The sequence below is a fragment of the Ursus americanus genome, chromosome 19 (genome assembly GCF_024610735.1).
Source record: "Ursus americanus isolate L20-20 chromosome 19, mUrsAme1.1.p, whole genome shotgun sequence".
NCBI classification, from domain to species: domain Eukaryota; kingdom Metazoa; phylum Chordata; class Mammalia; order Carnivora; family Ursidae; genus Ursus; species Ursus americanus.
Genome location: NC_142145.1, coordinates 19,658,251 through 19,679,460, shown reverse-complemented (window position 1 = coordinate 19,679,460; position 21,210 = coordinate 19,658,251). Strand labels below are relative to the sequence as shown.

The following is a 21,210-nucleotide window of genomic DNA, read 5'->3' as shown; positions in this document are numbered from 1 at the left end:
TGTTGCTTCCTTTTTTGTTTCTGACGCCCACATTCTGTGCTCTGTGGAGAGTCTGTTTTTGAAATATGTTGACAGCCCTCACAGATAAGCAATGTGCTGAGCCTTAGGTCAAGGACTGGAAAATGTACCGGTCTGTGAATCATCTGCTTCACTCAGAACCCACCTCTCAGGGAGATGAAGCCGGGTGTAGCATGGAGGCTATTGTGTGTTACCTCGTTGGGGGGCATACCTTTGATGAGAGGACCAGTATCTCTTTTTCTTGTATATATCAAGTATATACAAGCATAAGTATCCAAAGGAAAAAATGAAAAAAATACAGCCTTCCCAACACTCTCAGATACTGTTTTCTTTCCCCACGCATATTTTTAAGAGCTTAAATGTATGCCTAATTCAGAAGTTATTATTGCAGGAATTATCATGATAAAAATTATCATAATAATGATACTTTAGTTTAAGCTCTTTCTTTTGTGTTAGGTTTAAGTAACTCAGGTGTTAAGAAAGCAGACTTTCCTCGGTCACTTGAAATGTTTCTCACTTCCAACATGACCTAGGCACAGAGAGTATGTGAGGGACTACGGTGCATTTACCTGCAGGGCTCTGAAGAAAAACAAACACGTCGCTAAGACTTCTATCAAATGGGAGACGTTATGAGGGACCAAAGCAGTGGCTGATGGGGTATACCTTTATTACGCCCTGATAGTCTCTGCTCACTCAATGTATTTTGAAAAATATTCAGTCTGTTCAACCTAAATGTTTCTAAAGCTGCTTATTTAATAAAATAGTATCAAGAACCACTGGCTGTTACAATTTTCAACTGAAATAAAGGCATGAAAATATTTAAGACTCGTGGTTCTTTAATGATGGATTAATATGACTGCTAATACTAATGCAAAGTATCTGAGGATTGAAAATTCTTAAAATAAGAAATGTGTGACTCTCACATAGTCATGCCAATGTACTTCATTTTGGATGACCTTGGCGCTTAGCCACCATGAAGCAGATATGAATTTCCCTGGAATCTGAGGGAGCCATTGCCAACCAATACCGAGCTGTGACTTTTTCCGGGGATAGCTAAAGCAGGCTCTGGGATCTCACGAGTCCCAAAGGAAATTTCAAGTTCCATTTTGCAGTCTTTACATCAAGAAATAGTATTCGTTTAACGACTTTTTTGTGGTCACCTGCTCCTCAGTTAGGAACTTGGCATTCACCCCCTAGTTGCTAAATCTAGGGAAAACAAGAAGTCACCAAAATTGTTCATGCAATCTGTGAATCCACGAGCACTGGTAATACCAATCTCTATCAGTTCCCCAAAGCCATGCCAATGAAACATACCATCTATTAAAAAAAAAAAAAAAAAACCAATAAAACCTCCTAGCATCCTTATTTTGCAACTTATCAAGTAGTTAATTTAATATCTCTCTCTACCTGCACACCAGTAACCAAGTTTACAAAGGCCTACAAACCCCCTACTCTCCTCTCAACACCTCTTTGTAGGAATTCTGAAGTTACCTCTTTGAGCAGCTATATGTAACCCTTATCATGCTAGGACCTTATCTTGCTCTCAGGATCCTTACATCTGGTAGGTGAGAAAACACAAATCTGAAACAATTCAGATGTTATATGATCAATCAATTCAGTGAGATCAATTCAACAGCAGGTATGTTATTACCTATTTTTTTTTTCTTCCAGAGAAAACTATTTGAAAAGGCAGGACTTGATTTGAGGTCATAGGAATATGTGAAGGATTTAAATTAGTCAAGGTGATGGGTTCAGTACCCCAGGAGGGGAGAGCAACCTGAACAAAGATATTGAAGTGGAAAGGAATTTGCTCTAACATACTTGGAGGAAATTGATCTGATTGGTGAGAAGAACTTACATGAGAAATTACTAAATATGAAACATCAGATTAAGGATGTGAGGCAGAAATGCATATTTAATGGTATAGGAATTAATAAACCAAATTTTGAGAAATAGCACGACATGTTAAAAACCCCCACTTCTGTATTAAACTAACTGAAAGAAACGATACTGAGAAGGTTTTATACTGTATGATTCCATTTGTTTGACATTCTTGAAAAGGCAAAACTAGAGGGAGAGAAAACCGATCAGTAATTGCTGGGGGGTCGGGCTCCAGGGCATGGAGAAATTTTGTGAAGTGATAGAACTAATCTCTATCTTGATTGTCATGTGGACTAAATGACTTTATACATTTACCAAACTGGCACAATCACACACTAAAAATATGAATTTGGCTGTCTCTACATTATGCTCTTAAAATATAGAAAAAAAATCTTATTTAAGGACAAATATGGGTTAAAAATGGGATGAATGTTGACAGGAACAAATAGAAGGAAAAATTGTTAAAAATTATTGATCCAATATATTAATCAAAAACTTTGAAATTTTCTTTTCTTTTCTTTTTTTTTAAGATTTTATTTATTTATTTGACAGAGATAGAGACAGCCAGCGAGAGAGGGAACACAAGCAGGGGGAGTGGGAGAGGAAGAAGCAGGCTCATAGCGGAGGAGGCTGATGTGGGGCTCAATCCCATAACGCCGGGATCACGCCCTGAGCCGAAGGCAGACGCTTAACCACTGTGCCACCCAGGCGCCCCAAAAACTTTGAAATTTTCTGACCTATCAAAGGAGATAATACACGGAATATAAATACACGTTGGAGGATCTATATGTGTAAATTTTACAACATCTTTGAGAAGTCTAATGGCCTAGTTAGATCAGCTTTCGGGATATTTTGTTAGTTACTATCAAGCAGGGATGGTTAGGTAGATAGGAAACATGAGTCATTAACACCATGATTAAACTGTTAACAACTAGCAAAAATAACATTTAAAAAAGCAGAGAATTACATCAATGCCAACCTGCTCAATATCAGAAGTATTCTAAATCTCTTAAAAGCAAACATGAGTAGGTTTGAGCCAATTGGATTGATTAGAAGATATTGAGCTCATTCTAAAATGAGGTTTATGAGGTTTAGTAAAATTAACTGGCATTTAGTTTTAATTTAGTTTTTCTTTTCCTGCTTTGGGATATCACCCATCATGTGCAATGTGAGTATGCAGAAAAAAGTCTTTGAATGTATTGATGGGTGCTGGATTTGAGGGTTCAGTAAGGATTTAGAGGGTTAGAGTTTTCTTGTAGGGGTTGGCAAGAGGCAGGTTTGTTGGCCAGGTTTTGTATAAGTCGGCACTTTCGCCCAAAAAATATAACCTCATCAGGAACTTGGAGCTTTAGGGGTGACTGCAACAACTTGACTCACCCCACCAAGCCCCCCATCTTTGACAAGATAAGCTACTTCTATCAATACACATATTGTTTGACAGCACTATGGAAACAAGCCTGTCTTGTTAATGGTGAGTGTGTATCCGTTATGATACCTTTGTGGGGTTTAAGTACCACTCGCAATGGTTGTTAGTGATGTTTTAGTAGTTTTGTTCTTGAACACTCAGTGGAGAACTGAGCAAGTGCATCTATACCTATACTCACAGGTAAGTTCTGAAAATGGGACACACCTCCATGCTGGCAAAGGATACGCTGTGAAAAACCACCCACGTCTCACTGAGGGGGAAAAACGTTCAGAAAATAAATGAGACCTTTAAATTCGCCTTGCTGCTTTCTCACCTCAGGGCATATCACCTATCTCTGAATACCAGAATACATGGTACTCGGTCTTGGTCTTTCAGATCTATTTCTTGATCCCAGTCTGTTTGTATCTTTCAAAATAGAGTTAATTTTGCACTAGTTACATGCTAAGCATTGATTTAAAAAACAACACTAGCCAGAAGCCAGAGGAGTTTCCATCATAATTAAAATAGAATTCTGTAAGAACAAACAAAATCGGTTACATATTCTGCCGTTCTAGATATTTACATTTTGTTCATTGTTTACGTAAGATACTGTTCATCTTCTGTACTCGTCTGGACGAGCTCAGTAATGCTGTGGTAACCAGCAGCCATACCCGAGTAGCTTGCGTCTTGGTCACATGCAGTCTAGGCAACTGGTCAGAGCAGTTTTTGTCTGCACAGTGGCCCAGCGTTCTAGGCTCCTGAAGTCCTCAGACATCTGCATGTTGACCCATGATTCCGTGATCCCTGAGGGGAGCATCCAGCAGCTCAGAAATGTTTCCTCCCGCCCAATTAGCCCTGGGTGTTATACGCAAATTGATAAACTATTGAATACTCTATCTGAAACGAATGCTGTACCATATGTTGGCTAATCGAATTTAAATAAATAAAAAATAAAAAAGGAAATGTTTCCTTCTGGAAGTGACACATATCACTTGCCAAACCAGTCATATAACCAAAGCCAACTTCAGAGGACAAAAAGGTGCAAACCTTCACTGACACAGAAGTAGAGAAGAACCGGAAACTCAGGAACATTAGAAATCTCCACCGATTATCCACATATAATGTAACATGTCACCCTGTTGAAACAAAGTCAATATACTAGTGGGTTATGTTTTTTCAATATATTGATTTATGATCGATCACATAGTTCTTGACTGCCCACACTGAATCAACTTATTCTTTCCAATCTGTAGTCAAAAATGTAAAACAATTATCGTGTGTGCACATACAAACACATATACATACCTTGAAAAGCTTCCAACTTTTAACTGGAATACAGAGCTAAATACCCCACCTTACTAAAATAACAGAATTAATGTGATATAATAATTAGAATAGCAAAAAAAAAGTAGTCATTAGCTATCTAGCTGTACTCAACAATGAGAAGTCTTTACTGGACGAGGAACTCTGAAAAACTGCTAAGAGAAAGCGAAAGAAAAGTGATGATGTTGACATGAGGCCCCACTGAAAAGATGCAACGCAGGGTCCCCTGGGAACTTTTCCTAAGGAAAGATAGTTACTAGAGCAATTAGTGTGTGATCAAATCTTTTGAGTGAAACTTTCCCAATTAGAAAATAACATTGGTTGAAGCCACTGAAGTTTGGAGTGATTTATTATAGTACATTATTGCCTGAAACCTTAACCAGTACAGGAGTCAAAACCAGTTGGGAGCAAACATGCTAAACATGCTTTAGTTAAGTAGATAATAGTTGATTATAAAATAATTATTCACCTCAATACGTCTATTGACCATCTACCTACATGCCATGTAAGATACTATTCACGATTCAAAAATTAAGTATGAACGTTATTAAACAGGTCTTACATTAATTTCTTTAAAAATTGGGCTATTTTTCTTTAATGCTTTGTAAAGTACATTCATGCCCATTCATGTGCAGATAATAATTTTGTGTCATACTGATTTTTAAAAAAGTTTTCTTTTTGAAATTTCAGTTAGTTAATGTACAGTGTTATATTAGTTTCAGGTGTATAGTATAGTGATTTAGCACTTCCATACATCACCTGGTGCTCATCACGACAGGTGCCCTCCTTACTCCCCATCACCAATTTAACTGATTTTTAAAAAGCTTAAAAAGTTAGGTTTTAATTTTTTTCTTTTTTCTTTTTCTTCTTTCTTTTTTCTTTTTCTTTTCTTTTCATTTTTTTTTTTTTTTTTAGAGAGAAAGAAAAAGGGGGAGAGGGAGAAAAAGAATCCCAAGCAGGCTCCATGCCCAGTGTGGAGCCGTGACACAGGGCTTGATCTCAGGACCCTGAGACCATGACCTGAGCCTAAATCAAAAGTCAGTGTCCCAACCGACTAAACCACCCAGGTGCCCTAGGTTTTACTGTTAGTTAAGAATCTAAATAATCATAAGTTTATTCTTCTAACTCCAGTTTTTCAGCATTTGTATAAGTTGAAGTATTGAGAATATTGATCTGAAAATATTGTTGAAAACAAGTAAACATCTTCCAAATATACAATAGAAGATGAGGTGCTCACAGCGTACCCCACATTGAAGGGTTTGAGTTGAAGGGGGAGGAAGTAAGTAAGGCAATGACTACATCTCTTTAAATGGTTGAAAAATAAGTCTAGTGTTACGTTTATGTTCCTTTTTTATATGGTTTTATTGAACTTTAATTGACATAAAATAAACACATAATTAGAGTGCACAATATGATATAAATTTGAAATGTGGATATACCGATGAAACCATCCCCATAGTCAAGACAGTGAGGACATCTGTCATCTCTAAGGGTTCCTCCTGTTCATTTATAATCCCTTCCACATACCCCATTCTCTTTTGGTAAAATGAAACTTTCAGGTTCCATTGTGAATTGTCAGGTCTCTCACTTAGCAGGCTCCCAATAAATTTGGTTGAACAACACTTAATTCTAGGGAATACGGTGCTTTCTTATGTATATACTTATCAGAAATAGCTATCAAAGTGTTTTTCAGGCGTGCAGCTCTATGAAGTGATTATTGATATTATTAGTCTTTTTATACAAAAGAGGAAATAAGGGATTGGACAGGTGATGGAATTGGTTCTGAATTTGAAACATAGGACCTCATAAAGTGTGTAGGTGCTCACTAAACACCCAACTGACTGAGCCACCTGGGTGCCCCATGAATTTTTTTAAGTCGGCTCCACACCCAACATGGGGCTTGAACTCTTGACCCTGAAATCAGGAGTCACATGCTCTACCGACTGAGCCAGCCAGGCACCCTTCTCATTGTGAAGTTTAAGAAGTGGTAGCAGAAGCAGTATTAAATCAGTCTGACTACGGAACCCTTTTTATGCACACACGATTATTAATATCTCTAGATGTAGTGTTCCTTAGAAGAGAATTAGTCCTAAATGATTGCTTTTAAAATTTGAGTTTCTGTGATTCCAAACTAAGTAACAAAGACATTTTAGGAATTACTTTTGTTATTAACTTCCTTATTTCTAGTGGTTTAAAGATAAAATGAAGGAGAATTTAACCTTTGGTGTAAGGAAAAAAGTACATATACATATATGTGTATATACATCCATACAAAATATACATACACATATGTGTGTGTGTATACACACACACACACATGCAATAAACACATACGGAATAAAGGCAAATAAAACTAATCACTTATGACATACTTACCATCTTCTTGATGCAAATGAGAATTCCAAGTCTCAGCATGGGGAATAGAATGAATAAAGAAACCTAGGTCTAATGTCATTCTCTGCAATTCTGGCCTTAATTGGCATGATTCAGAGAAGAAACCAGATGTCATGGCTTAGAAAATGCTAATACCTTGTCCTCATGTTGCTGTCAGTTATGGCTTCCTCTGGGGCTCTGTGGTCCTTGCCTGTTGCTGTGATGAGAATGTCTTTGAAAGGGTTTTCTTTACTCCTGTCTATATTCCATCTGCTTCTTTATTAAAGGATCTTAGATCCTTAAGTGCAAGTTTGGGCCATGTATTTTCTGGTGGTTACAAATCCGGTTTTGCCACTAATGAGTTAAGGCAAGGCTGAAGGTGCCCAACAGTAGACCAAGCATTTCTGTGACTTATTTATCTTCTTAACTAGTAGGAGAGAAAGTTGCCAATATGTTTACCTTTAATTGTGACATAAGATTATAGTAAGTACGGCGAGGGAGTCAAAGTTTCTCATTGAGAAAAACACACACACATTCGTACCATTATGCCTCAAGGAGTTTCCTTAATTTGCTCCTGGCAATTTTATTGTAAATCACATTTACTTTAAGAGTGCAGTATTTCCTGCTTTGAATCATTTTCACAAATATTTTTTCCAACTTTTAATATTTCAATTATGAAAAAAAAAGATTTGCTGAAATATAAAGCATAGAATGGACAAGAGACTCCTGTCTGTTTCCTTGAAAACTTCCTTGCAAAGGATGTCAAGATGGTGAACAGATTGCTTTATCTATTGACTCATTCAGCAAACATTCATTCTTTGGACACCTGTAGTGATGTCAGACACGCGAAATTTTTATAAGCAAATTATTTTAAAACACTGTGCATTTAACATGTTAGATCAAAGATGAAGTCATTACAAATAGCTTTTGGCAGAACTTGAAGTAAAACCTAAGGCTTTTGATTTAGAATTCTTGCTCGTCTTCCTCTACCCAGAACTTGGGAAAACCCTTATTTCTATAATTTTATACATAGAGGCTTCCAAAATGATCCTGCTCCTTGGAAATGCCAAAGTCTCTACATAGCACCCTATTCTACTACAGATAAATCTTGTATCATAAATCCCCTGGGCATAGAGTACAAGAAGCAGAAGTGCTTTGTCTAAAACCTGGATCAAATGGAGCCTTGCAGGTGACTTACAGCCACCTTCCAAGTTTACCAAGGATATTAGAATCTGTATCCATTTGATTAGTTGCATTAGTGGCCTTTGAAGTCATCATCTAATTAGGCTTTTAGATATTCATTGTCATTCTTGGAGACCCATTCACCTTCTACATAGGTCAATGTAGAAAAACAGGTGGAAATGTGAGAGGAATTACTTTCTTTACATCATTCAAGTTCTTAACAGTGAAATGACACTAATATCTGCAATTAGTTCCAGGAATAACTGTACCTTTGGATATATTCTCTAGGTTTGTGTCGCATAGTTTCAGTATCACAGACTCAGAAATTAACCTTTGGATCACATTGACCCTTAACCTCTAGGTTCAAGAAAAAATGGCAAACATGGATGGATTTGAGACTTCCTGTTGAGTCTCCTGTGAGGTAGGATTTGATTAAGCCCTAAGTTCTGACTCTAATCTTTGAATTGCAGTGACTTTCTTGTTATTCAGTCATTAGTGACACATTTGAGTCAATGTTCTATTCTGGAAAGATTCCTGTTCCCCAGTGCCAATTATCTTGGAAAATAATTGCATGATCTTTCGGGAAAATGTAGAAAGAAAACATTCTCCATGTATTTGTAATGTTGCAGTATCCTTCCTAGAGAGCAAGGGTGGTTCCTTGAATTAAGATAGGACTTACTCTATGTTTGAATTTCATCAAACTGAGAGAACAATTATTAGCATTCTCAATCAAATTACTACGTTTTATCCTGGGCATCTATATTAATCAATTCATCCTAGTCTAAAATTGCATTCCTTCTTCCTTAGAATCCATTCCCATACATGTTTCTCTCTTTCGCTTATATAATTTAGCAAGTTCCATATTTCTTTTAGTTGTAAGATTGCTTCTCCCAGGTTTGATACTGTGTTGCCCCTCACTCTAGGGCAAGCTGGCTTAGGGCCAGCGTAACAAGCCTTCCGTTATGTGATTAGAACGCTACCCTTGGAACCACTCAATGCTACTACATCCAGACCCTATAGGCTGCCACTGTTGTCATGAGTATCTGACCCCTTTTATAAAGGAGACTTTTATAGGACTCCCACCAAGACACACATTAGATTGAATGCCTTATACCAAGAAGATGACTAATATTTACCATATTTCGTAGGTGGAGAAATGCAAGCAAATGAGAAATTCTTATTAACTTTGTATCTTCATTCTGATCATGTGTGCTTCCTTTAAAATGTTTTCTCTCTCAAGACTCTCACCAAATATATGACTATAAAAATAAATTGTGTCTAATTTATTTAAGATAGGCTGAGTAGTTTTAACAAAAGCCTATATTTTATATGAGGTATGCAGGGATTTTCTTCCATTCTCTCAATCTGCAGTTGGAATGAAATCTGTAACTAAAAATTTCACAGAACAGGAACAACTTAGGGGTTACAGTGGCAATGCATAGTTCGGGAGGTATCAGATGGCTATGGTACTTAGAATTTTCAAGGCATTTTGGAAATAGAACATTTAAATATATATTAAAAATATAATAAAAATGTATCATGGTCTTAGAAAGTTTTACCATACTGATGATAAAAATAGATCATATTTCTTTAGGTATAATATAAAATTATTTGTTAAGACAGTCTTACTATTTCTTGAAATATAGTTTTAAAAAGTAGTGGGATTCTTTGCTATGACCAAATCTTCATGTACTAGTTGTTATTTTTCAAATTCTTTTAATATCATATATGATCAAGCATAGGGCAACATCATTTCCCAAATTATACCTTAAAAAGAGATGTTTACCTTATACTGGTGTCATTATAAATCTCTTATAATGGAACATTCATGAAAGTATATTAATTTGATCAAAAAATCATTTTGGGGGGAAGAATATTTTTGTCTGATATTACATCGATCAATGTTAGTCTGGATGCTTGGAAAAATTACCTGATAACTGGTTAAAAGGCTGGCAAAAAAATTTAAGAAAGATTCAGTTATTCCTGAGTGTATGACATCATAGTCTGAACTGTTTGCAGGTAAAAAATAGCAAAATTGTGAACAAGAACATTGTTTTTTGGTCACGTGTTTGGGGAAAATGAAGAAGTCACCATATATTTGCTTATATTTACATGGTAGGCACATAAAACTTTATTTTTTAGCTCACCATAAAGCTAGCATTAAGCAAATATATGTCTATACATGTGCATGTATAAGACTATACTTACGTTTACATATATAATTACATATGTCGATATATGACTGTATTTATGTGTATATATTGTTGTTACATTCTTTCCTATCTGCTTAGTTTTATTAAAATGGATTTATTTGTCCTTAATTTGATACATGAATTAAATAATTTTGTAATCATAGTTATGTTCATAATTATACTTACAACATTTTTTTGTTAATAAAGGGATCGAATACTATTGATATACAGAAATACGGCTTACCCACTCTACTGTGGCTTCTTTGCAAGTCAAGGCTTGCATAAAGGCTCTATGAAAACATTACTCACGAAACCATTTGGCCCTCTCACTTTCAATATTCCTTTAACATAGAAAGAAAGAATTAGACTGAGTTATAGTAATTTCCGCATAAGGTCCCAGTGTATGTTCATTTCACATCCTAAGAAACTGAGGCAAAATGAAGTTAGAAGTGGGAGGTTAAGAACACACCATATAGAATAGATGCTTTACCTATAAATATGTGAACAAGTCTACTATGATGCCTAAAATTATGTATTTAGAGTAATTTGCTAGTGGAAATTCACTTAAGCATATATATTTCTTGAACTTGTATCTTTACAAGTACTTAGCAAAACTAGCACGACCTGGGTGTCCAGTCTTGCGACTTTTAGTCATGCTGCGGGATTTCCTCAAACTGGGGAGGGGTTGATTTTTATTTGTGATTAGACGGACTTGATATGAACTGAAAATCAGCAGAGGGTGCAGGCAAAGCCGCGCATGACTACTTGGCAAAGCCTTCCCTGCCACCCCCGGAGAAGGGTGAGTTAGTTAACCTCTGATCTCATCAGTGTGAGGTTTGAGTGGGTAGACAAGATGGCCATTTTTAAGAGTATTGGGAAGGAAAGAAAGGCAGTATCTTGCCCAAAAAGTTAAATCAGTGGCTCATGTCACCGAGGACAAGAGAGAAGAAACCAAATATATTTGTTGTTTAAAGCTTTAAAATCTTCATTTTCTCTTAGAGCACCTTTTATTTTTCTTTCGTGTTCTTCACTTCATCCCCCACCCCTAGCAGAGTATCAGGCACACCTTACTTAATAAATGTTTGTTGAGTGAATAAATGACAGTGCAACCCTCTCAACTCTATCGTCAGGCTGCACCCCAAATTCACTTTCTCCACTAACAGGTCATTATGCAAAAATATATACACATACTTTAATAAATTGTAATGTTCTCTTTATTAAAATATTTTCTCTCTGTTTATTTTAAGACTACTTCAATATTAATTTTATTTTGATTGAGGTAATATATCTCATAGTTTTTTAAAAGTGGTGGTAACTCCTTATAAACCAGCACAGATCTCCTCCTAAGCCCCAGTCTCAATCCCCATAGTAAAACATGTGAGTCATGTTTTCCATTGTACTTGCATATTTCTAAATGGTTTGCTTATTCTGCTATTTCTTTAGCAATTTTACACGTTTATTGACTGTGTGTTATGATGATTGAAGGTTTAGTTGTCTTATACATGTACATAGACTGTCTTTTCTTATCTCCACCTCTACATATGTTTTAGGAGGAAAGACATATTTTCCTGAATTATATCAGTGTTAGTTTGGATGCTTGGAAAATTACCTGATAATTAAAAGGCAGGCAAAGGAAATCAAGAAAGATTTAATTGTTAATAATTAATTATTGCTCACATTGTAGTTTAGGGTTACTCTCTTGTCAGTGTTCCCATTATACTGATTATATCACCATCTGAACAGAGTGGTATATCATCATTATGTTTCTTTTCTCTCATAGCCTTTTCTCCCCCTGGAGTTAGTCATATCCTTTTTCAAATTTGTTTAGTAAACTTTGTATCTACCGTAAGTTATTTACAAATGCCCCCAAGTGATCTTTGAAACAGTAACAGAATAGTCTAACTGCTATAACAAATAAGCCCCCAAACCTCAGTGGCTTTATATGGTATCCGTTTATTTCTTGCTCTTATCATGGTCAAATGTGTGGCAGCTGGGCCTTCTATGCCCCACGATCATTTAGAACCACACATTTCTTTCATCTTGGGGCTTTCATGTCTTCTAAAGCCTCAGAACTCTTTACCTCTGAGCATCATGTCTGATACTAATAAGGAAAAGGGAAAGCATGGAGGATCTCGTTAAGTTGCTTTATGGGAATGGCCTGGAAGTAGCGTATATCACAGCTGCCCACATACCATTGGCTAGAACTCAATTACATGTCTCTCTACCCGCACAGGGCTAAGAAATGAAATCTAGTGAGGTGCTCAGGAAAAGGAAGCCATGGACTCAGATGAGCATTTCCAGTCTCACCACACATACATTTATCAATAATTTTTCAAATGTATATGTACATCAAATAATTCTAATTTTCTTTCTTTTCTTTCCTTCCTCCTTCCTTCCTTCTTTTCTTTTCTTTTCTTTTCTTTTCTTTTCTTTTCTTTTCTTTTCTTTTCTTTTCTTGGAGACTTTCCTACTATAATTCATCCTTCTGCTTTCTCTCCAGGGCTGCTTCACAATTGTTCTGGAGAATTCACTTTTATGTCGCCTATGTTGGACCTGCATTTCTTGGTTCCCATCTCTTTCTCTTTCTTGATTTATAAGCTTGTTTTGGAGATCCTTCTTTTAAAAACAGTTCAAGAAGTCCATTTTTGAATCCTGGCAGATCTGAAAATATCTTTAATCACACTTCACTGACATTTTGTTGGGGTATACAATTCTAGGTTAAAAGTAATTTCATTTTTAAATGTGAAGGCATTTAAAGAATCTTCTGGATCCATTATTGCTCTTGAGAAATCCAATGCAATTTTTATTCTTTTCCTTTTATGTGATCTGCTTTATGTTTCTGAAAGATGTTTTATGCTCTTCCTTTTATTCCTGGGCTTATAATAGTTCAGAATGATGCATTTTGGTTTTTGCACTATTTCTTTAATTTTTTCATCCCTTTCTGGGTAGAAAGAACTCTTTTCTGGAACTCTGTGGGATTCCCTTTAGTCCGAAAATTTTTCCCATTTTCTATTTTTTTTGTATTTACTTAGCTTTTTGTTCTATTTTCCTGAAGTTTTTTTCAACATAATCTTAACAACCCATCTGCCAAATTTTAAAAATTTTGAGTCAATTTTCAATTTTGAGAGTTTTTATTTCCTGTCTTGCATATGTTTCTTTTTAATTCATTTTCTATAGGAGCAGAGTAAATATATGTGTTTATCTTGTTAAACCACAAATTACTCTAGTTAACTTTCTCCAGAAAATAAACTTCCAGTCTCCTGGAGGCTGAGTTGAGCAGATGGAGGAACTTATGGTTGGTTGATTGCACGGCAGTGGGGAAGGAAGCTTTGGGTCCAGGCATTCTGTATACAGACGTCTAACCAAGCCCCTGTGTTCACCCTACCACCTGGCCTCCTTCTAGGGTGGTATTTCTGCCTCCTAGGCCCGAGCCTCCCAGGCTAATGCACAGAGAATCATCTTGCTTCTTATCCATAACCCCTCCTACAGGCATGGAGAGTGTAAACTCTTCTTTTCCAAGTCAGTTATAAGCCTCCATCTGATTTCCATTCTTCCAGCCATCTCTTGCTGTTTATTTTGTCTTTTGAGGTCTCTTCTCCTTTCTATTTGTCTCTATTATTTAATAACACTTAAAAATCCACTTATTCTCACGTTGGAGGAGTTTGGGGAAGGGGAGGACAAAACACATGTGATCAATTTGTCATTTTTAACTAGAAGTCTCCCATGTACATACATGTATCTGTTTACTTCGGTGCTGTATTTATTGGTCGATAAACCCATTGACAAATTATGTCTATTTAATTTGTGCCACAAAAACTCCAGGTACAGGAAGGCATTTATTTTTTATGGTGATGCCTGATGCTGCCCCCCCTGTTTTCACTGGTTTTGCAGGGTCTTTTATTCTGCTCGACCTCTGGGAAGGAAAAGTCCAGCCACTTTCCAGTAGCTGAATAACATCACTATGTGACTCTGAGCCTCAGAAGCCAAAGAGGGGACTTAAGTGGCAGATGACACCAGGAGGGCTGTCCCTGCAAAAGTGGACCCTACAAGGCAGCTGGCCTGCTTATCTGGGGAAGGGTGACCAGGAGAGCAGATGAGAAATGTCTGTGTGAGACTTTCTCACGGCAGGGACTTTTTTCTAGAAAAAGGGAGGCAGCACAGTGTAATGACCACCCTGAGCCCTGCCTTTGGGATCAGCAAACCTGAGTTCCATCTACCTTTATGATCTTCATGATTCTGGGCACCTTGCTGGGAGTTTCTCAGCCTCCATTTCTTCTTTCTTAAAGCAGGGACGACAAAAATAGTAGATGCTTTACCTATTTCAAAGCAGTGTGGTGAAAGTCAAATGAGATGATCTATGGGCAAGGGCTTCAAAACTCCATATGGGAAATAAAATAGCTATTTAGATTAATGTAAGTGGACACATAAACTAGGTGAAGAATACAGATTATCACTGATTACCACAGAGAATCATTTTATTTTTTTAAAATTTTTTGAGAATCATTTTAAATTAATGTGCTGCATACAATAGAATAAATTCAGAGTTCTTTCTTTTCTCTCTCTCTAGGCCCACGGACACATGCTTGTTATATAATCAGATATTGCTGATGGATGCCAAACAGAGCTACCATAAATATAGATTTGCAGTATATAGATATATTTTGAAAATCTACAACCCAATCCTCCTGTATTTTCTCCTAGTAGTTCAGAATAATTTTTATTAATTGGACCTTACTTTAGGATAATGAAGTAGATAAGAGCTACCAAAATAACATGTGTAGACACCACGTACATATATAGAATTTACTGTGCCAGGCACTACTCTATGCACTTTGCTGAACTCATTTGCTCACAATAACCCTATAAAGGCATTTTATCATCCCCATTTTCAGGACAAGAACACTGAGGCAGAGGAAATAGAACTTCCATATTTTCTAATAGAATAGAGTCTTGCGGGACCAAATACTTTCTCCCATTGTCCTCTCCTTCACTATTTTGCTACTGGGTGTTTACACTGGGTTTTGGTTTGGGGCTCTTCCTTCCCCTCCTCCCCTCACGGCACTTCTCAGGGAGATGGTCCCTAGTGCCTCCCAGATTGTCCCTAAAGCCCCCTGTCAGAACTGGGTCAAACAATTAAAATTTAAATAGCATCTCATTGTTTCCCAACAATGGTTTGGAACATTGACATTTTCTTCATGGAGGACTAATTCAATTATTATTATATGTATGCAACCTTGGATTCTCCCCTTTATCATCAGTCCATGAACTAGGGATTCCAGCGTCTGTCTATGCTGTGACTCAAGAGAGCCAGCCAGGATCTCTGTTGTGGACAGAAGGAGCCAATGTTTCTAGAGCAGGGTCGGCCACATAGTAGGTACTTCATAGTTATTTGTTCAGTGAATGTGGATGCTCTTTATTTCCTTTGATGTCATACACATGACTTCTATTTACTACTCTACTGATCTCCGAAGTGACATTAGGAGGCAAAAAATTAGGATGGTGTATACTGATTAATGTATTCACATTAACAGGTCTCACCTTCCAAAGCACTAATTTTATTAGGTCCCCTTTTATTTCCCGGGGCCCTTCTGTGTTCTCCACTGGCAATTCCTCGCTCTCTCCCTTGTTAATGAGACATCCCCTGGGAGGAGAGAATGCACTGCCTTGGAAGCAGTTCGCATAGTGCCCTGGGCTCTTCGAATAAGAGATATCAAAGAAGACAACGAGAAAATAGAGGAATAAAAATGAGCCCGCTGCTAGGGCTTACAGCTCCGCAGTGTGGAGAATTAACCAGAAGCCCAGCGCCTTTGAGTCACCAGCAAGATTTGCCCGAGGTGAGCTCGGCACGTCCGCGTTAGGACGGGGAGACACGCCTTCCTCTTACACAAACCTTCCAGATCCCGGCGGCGGCTGGGCCGACTCAGGGGTGGTGCTACAAGTCCTGCCACTGGCAGTCACGACGGGCAGGGGCAGGGGACCGATCCCGAGCCGCGGTCGGAAACTAAGGAGCTGTCCCCATGAGGGTCGCCCTGTAGAGCAGATCCCGTGTGGTCGCTGGCGTGGGAGCCCCGGAGTTCAAGGGCTTGGGAGAGGGGACGGAGACCTCTGAAACCTGACACCCAGCCCTCTCGCCGAGGAAACTTCGCAGGCTGGTGAGTTGGGGAAGCCGGGCTGTTATTGCTGGAATGCGTTCCCACCCACTCCGGGTGTTCTCCGCGGCTGGCCTGCGAGAAGGAAGTGAGACGTGGATGGGGAGCGGCAGGCCGGGAGAGGGGCGAGCCGAGCGGAGCGTGTGCCTTGCGCGAGCCGGTGCGGGGCGCGAGCGCGCGGGTCCGCAGCCATCCCGGGGCCCCGGGAGGCCGCCCCCGGAGTCCCGGGAAACCCGAGCCGGCTGTCTCTGTTTGGGTATTTCCGTAGCAAACAGCTGGTTAGGATTAAACAAACACACACCACCCCCCCGCCCCCCAAAAAAACCCATCACAGCAATGCCAATTTCCTTCCATCTGTATCCCCAAATAGCCAAACTCATTAAAAATAATCACGACGACGATGATGATGATGATGATGATAACAACAACAATAATGATGTATTTAGAGTTTCACTGAAGGGGACGTATTTTAGTGAGCCAAGCCAGCTAAGTGATAGGACATTTCTTTGCACTGCCTCAGGTGTAGCCACAGAGAAATCAAAAGTAATTTCCGTCTTCCAGTTTTTTTGCTCAGTGATTTCCAAATTCTAATCCACACATGGCAGCTACTAGGGTGTGTGCATGTGCGCTTGTTCAAGTGGCCACAGTACCTTCGCTTCCGAGAGTTTCCCATCCCATACAACAGAATTTAATTATTTGAAAAATGCTGAAGAGGTGACTAGCGAAAGCTGGAGCTGTATTACTAGGGAGAAGCTGTGTTTGGTTAAAATCATCACCCCTGGAACATGTCTACTGGCTTTTCATTTCAAGATCTAAAATAAAGGGTATAAGGTTCCAGTTGATTAAATGGTACATTATTTAATTAAGCCCAAATTAATGAATGTAGTTCCAGGGTTATTAACAACAAAATTATTATTTAACGTAACAGTGGCTTTGAATTTTGATTTGGTACTATTTTTAAAAATGTGTGCTATTCTTAATATTTTGTTACAGTCACACATATTCAGTGATGTTAAAAATAAATATATGTACTTATATGCATGGTTGTGTGGTTCTAAATTTGAGAAGTTAACAGAAAAGATGGACTTTGGCATTATAGCCTTAGGAATTTAAGTTTGTTGAATTTTCAAATTATTATAAAATCCACATTGTAGTATTGAGATCCATACTTGCTTTGTGCCATTCCCCCTAAAGAGTTACTTTTCGTAGTTTCTTAGCATGATTCTCTACCCAGATGGGATCAACCCTTCTTAAAGCAAGAGGGGATTCTTATGGATGACCGAAAAAGGGTAATCTTGATGGGTAGTTAATTAATGAGGCTTTTCTGCGTAAGGATTATGGGCCTCTCATAAAATGTTACCATCATTACTTTCGAAAGGAAAACAAAACATTTCAGATGAAACTGGATGAGCCTGTTCTCATAGTTGCCAAGAAGGAATAAAGGGAATCTATCAAATGTAAGCAAATGACAACTCTCACAGGCCATTTCTGGAACAGGAATATTTGACCTGATAGTGAAGGTAACCCTAATACATTGGTCTTCTCTGCTCCTTGGCACACCAGCTTATTCTAAAATTATCTACTGGTTTCTGAGTTGCTTTTCATTTAGTTAACTGTGTTTTTTTCTGGAAAAGTGGAAGTCAGCCAAAACTCCAGGTGGTTCAGAACAGAAATCTGCTGTTTTCCCACCCTCACTGAAAAGTTTCAGGTTAGGTTTTTGGTCTTTCAGATCAGTAGAGCATGAAACATAGACCAACTACTCACATAAAGCTCAGCTCACAATTAATCTAGTTTCTTGAGTTGATTCATCAACGTAGCTTAACCAATAGGTCAGCTCTTAAGCAAGTAATTGTAATGTCGAGATGCAGGAAAACAATTACAGTAAAAATAGACAGGACAAACCAGGTGTTTCCCATAAAGAGTATGTCACTTTCTAGAGTTGGTGTCTACAGGACAATGATTTTTTTACTCATTATTAGGTGTACCTAGAGCTGAAGTTTATGATATAGTGGTAGGACGTAGCAACATCACTAAGCATAATAAAAGCCTATTGTAAACCCCATAAATGGAGTTGAGAGTATTACTTAAGTTGTTTCATGTCCTTCAACATCATTATTATTATTCATGTCCTCCCAATATTAACCTTCTCTCATAGGTCCTCCTTAAATGAAGGAAACTTGTCTAGATTACTAATAATAAGACTAAAACTCTGCTTAACACATAATCAAAAAAGTCTTTAATAAGGTATCTTTTTAAGTAAACAACTGCTCCATGTATTAAGAAAAATAATTTAAGGGGTGCCTGGGTGGTTCAGTTGTTAAAAGCGTCTGCCTTCGGCTCAGGGCGTGATCCCGGCATTTTGGGATCGAGCCCCACATCAGGCTTTTCCGCTATGAGCCTGCTTCTTCCTCTCCCACTCCCCCTGCTTGTGTTCCCTCTCTCGCTGGCTGTCTCTATCTCTGTCAAAAACAAACAAACAAACAAAAAAAAAACACCTCTAAAAAAAAAACCAATAATTTAAGTTTCTTGTTCATTTATTCAACAAATATTTTTTAGTGCCAAGCACTGTTCTGGGCTCTGTGTGGACGGAAGTGAAAACAGACAACAGACAAACATCCCTGGCCCCATACGCTTGCCTTTTACTGGGGAGACAGAGAATAAACAAGATACGCACAAGCTGAATCTATACTACATTTAGAAATAAGTGCTGGGAGAGGATGTAAAGCAGCAGAGATATGCAGAAAGTGTCAGTGGCGTGGCCCAGCGGGTGCTGAAATTTTAGATCCGGTGCCCAGGGAAAGCCTTACTGAGAAGATGATCTTTGAATATTGATCTGAAGGAAGTCAGAGAGTGAGCCATGTGGTTGTGAGGAGGAAGAGTTTTCCAGACCGAAAGGATAACAAGCAGGGGTTTGCCTGGCATCTTCCAGGAATCAAAGCAGCCTACACACCTGAAGGGGGGCTGGGGTGGCAAGAAACGGGGGAGGGACGATAATGGGGTCATATCACAGAGGGCTTTGAAAGTCCTGAAAAACATGTTGACTTTTGATTTTTATTCTGAATGAAGTGAGAAGACTTTAGATATTGTCTCTTGAAAATTCATTCAACAGAGACTAAGCATACTCTGAGCCTTGGTATTCTTCGAAGCCAGTGGATAATAGAGGTGAATATCATGGAAATTACATTCTAGCTTAGAGAGATAGACACCTAAGTCAATATACAAATTGCAATTATACAAGTTTCAGCACTATTTAAAAAAAAATGTAATGTGAAATAATGAGAGTGACCTGGGAGGGGTAGGAGAATGCGCTATGATTCCAAGGAAAAGCTGCAGAGAAGGCCATCTTTCTAAAAGATCACCCTGGCCTCCTTCAAGAGAATGTAGCCTAGGACGAGCAGAGAAGAGACCAGGTAGGGGGTTATGCCAGCAGATGGCAGTGGCATAGATTGGGGTTGGAACAGTGGCCCTGGAGAGAAAGAAATAGATTCAGGACCTGTTTGAAGGCAGAGCTGACAGGACTTGCTGACAAATCAGATTAAGGGGTGGGTTGAAGAAAAGGAAGAACCGAAACGATCACCAGGTTTCGTACGGAGATACAAGACAGGTGGTGAAGCTGTTTCCTAAGGTGGATAAAGCTAAGAGAAAAAACAAAATTGGAAGGGAAATGCAGAATTCATTTTCAGCCTTTGAAGTATGTTTAGGTATCCAAGTGGAAATGTCAGATTGGGCTTTTAGATATAGAATTTGGAGCACTTGAAGAAGTCATAGCTGCACATAGAAATTTGGGAATAAAGAGTCTATGGATGCTATTTAGAGCCCAGCTCTTGAGGATATCACCAGAAGACCACACGCTGGCTTATTCTGACATCGAGGGATCTTGCAGGGGAGCCAGTAAAAAACTTCCCCTTTCCCCCCAAAAGAATGTGGTCATGGAACCCAAGCCAGGAAGTGTTTCCAAAAAAAGGGATGGTCACTTGGGTGAGATGCTGCAAAGCTGCAGAGTGAGATGAGGACCAGGAAGTGATAATTGCCTGTGGCAACTTGGAATCATTGGCAACTTTGACAGAAGACAGGGTTCTTAAAAATACCGAATTCAGATAAACTAACAAATGCTGAAAAGAGCATTTTGCATAATCCCCAAAGAGAGACCACTAGAAAAATTCATGAGGCTACACAGAGGCTCTAGTAAAATCCATTTTAAAAATTGGCTTGTAGAACAGATGAACAAAGGGACACATAATTAGAAATACTTACAAAGGTGTTGTGAGCTGTCAAGATAGTATGAAGAAGAGTAAAACCCAGAGTGGGCTGAACCCTGGAAAAAATGCTAAGGAGAGCCAAAGATTCTTCTAGCATTGTTTAAAGCAAAGCGGTGAATAAGGAATTTAATGGATGTAAGTGAAAGTAGAATTACTCAGTTTCTATTGTGCTTCCCTCTTCTTTCTACAAAAAAGAAAATAGTGTTCCAGAATGGGAAGGAATCGAAAACACTAAAAGAAAATTTAAGTCAAAGAAAGTTGAGAAGTTATTGTGACCGCAAGTAACTTCTTAAAATGGGAAAAAATAAGGCTGGGATTGGTCAAGAAGAACTGTCTGAGGAAACTGGTGTTTCAGTTGAGACTGAAGGATGTCTGGGTGCCAGTCTGGGTGCCAGTCAGGTGGGCAGTTAGGACAGAACAGTCCAGAC

At 38.4% G+C, this 21,210-nt stretch overlaps 1 protein-coding gene across 1 annotated transcript in view; it reads left to right on the top strand.

Moving 5' to 3' along the window:
• Window positions 1-16,257: 16,257 nt before the first annotated feature.
• RAB27B (RAB27B, member RAS oncogene family) overlaps window positions 16,258-21,210 on the top strand; it is a 55,503-nt gene continuing 50,550 nt past the window's right edge. Inside the window, exon 1 of the mRNA XM_045790141.2 lies at window positions 16,258-16,526. The gene's annotated coding sequence lies outside the window, so the exon portion shown is untranslated. The remainder of the gene's footprint in view (window positions 16,527-21,210) is intronic.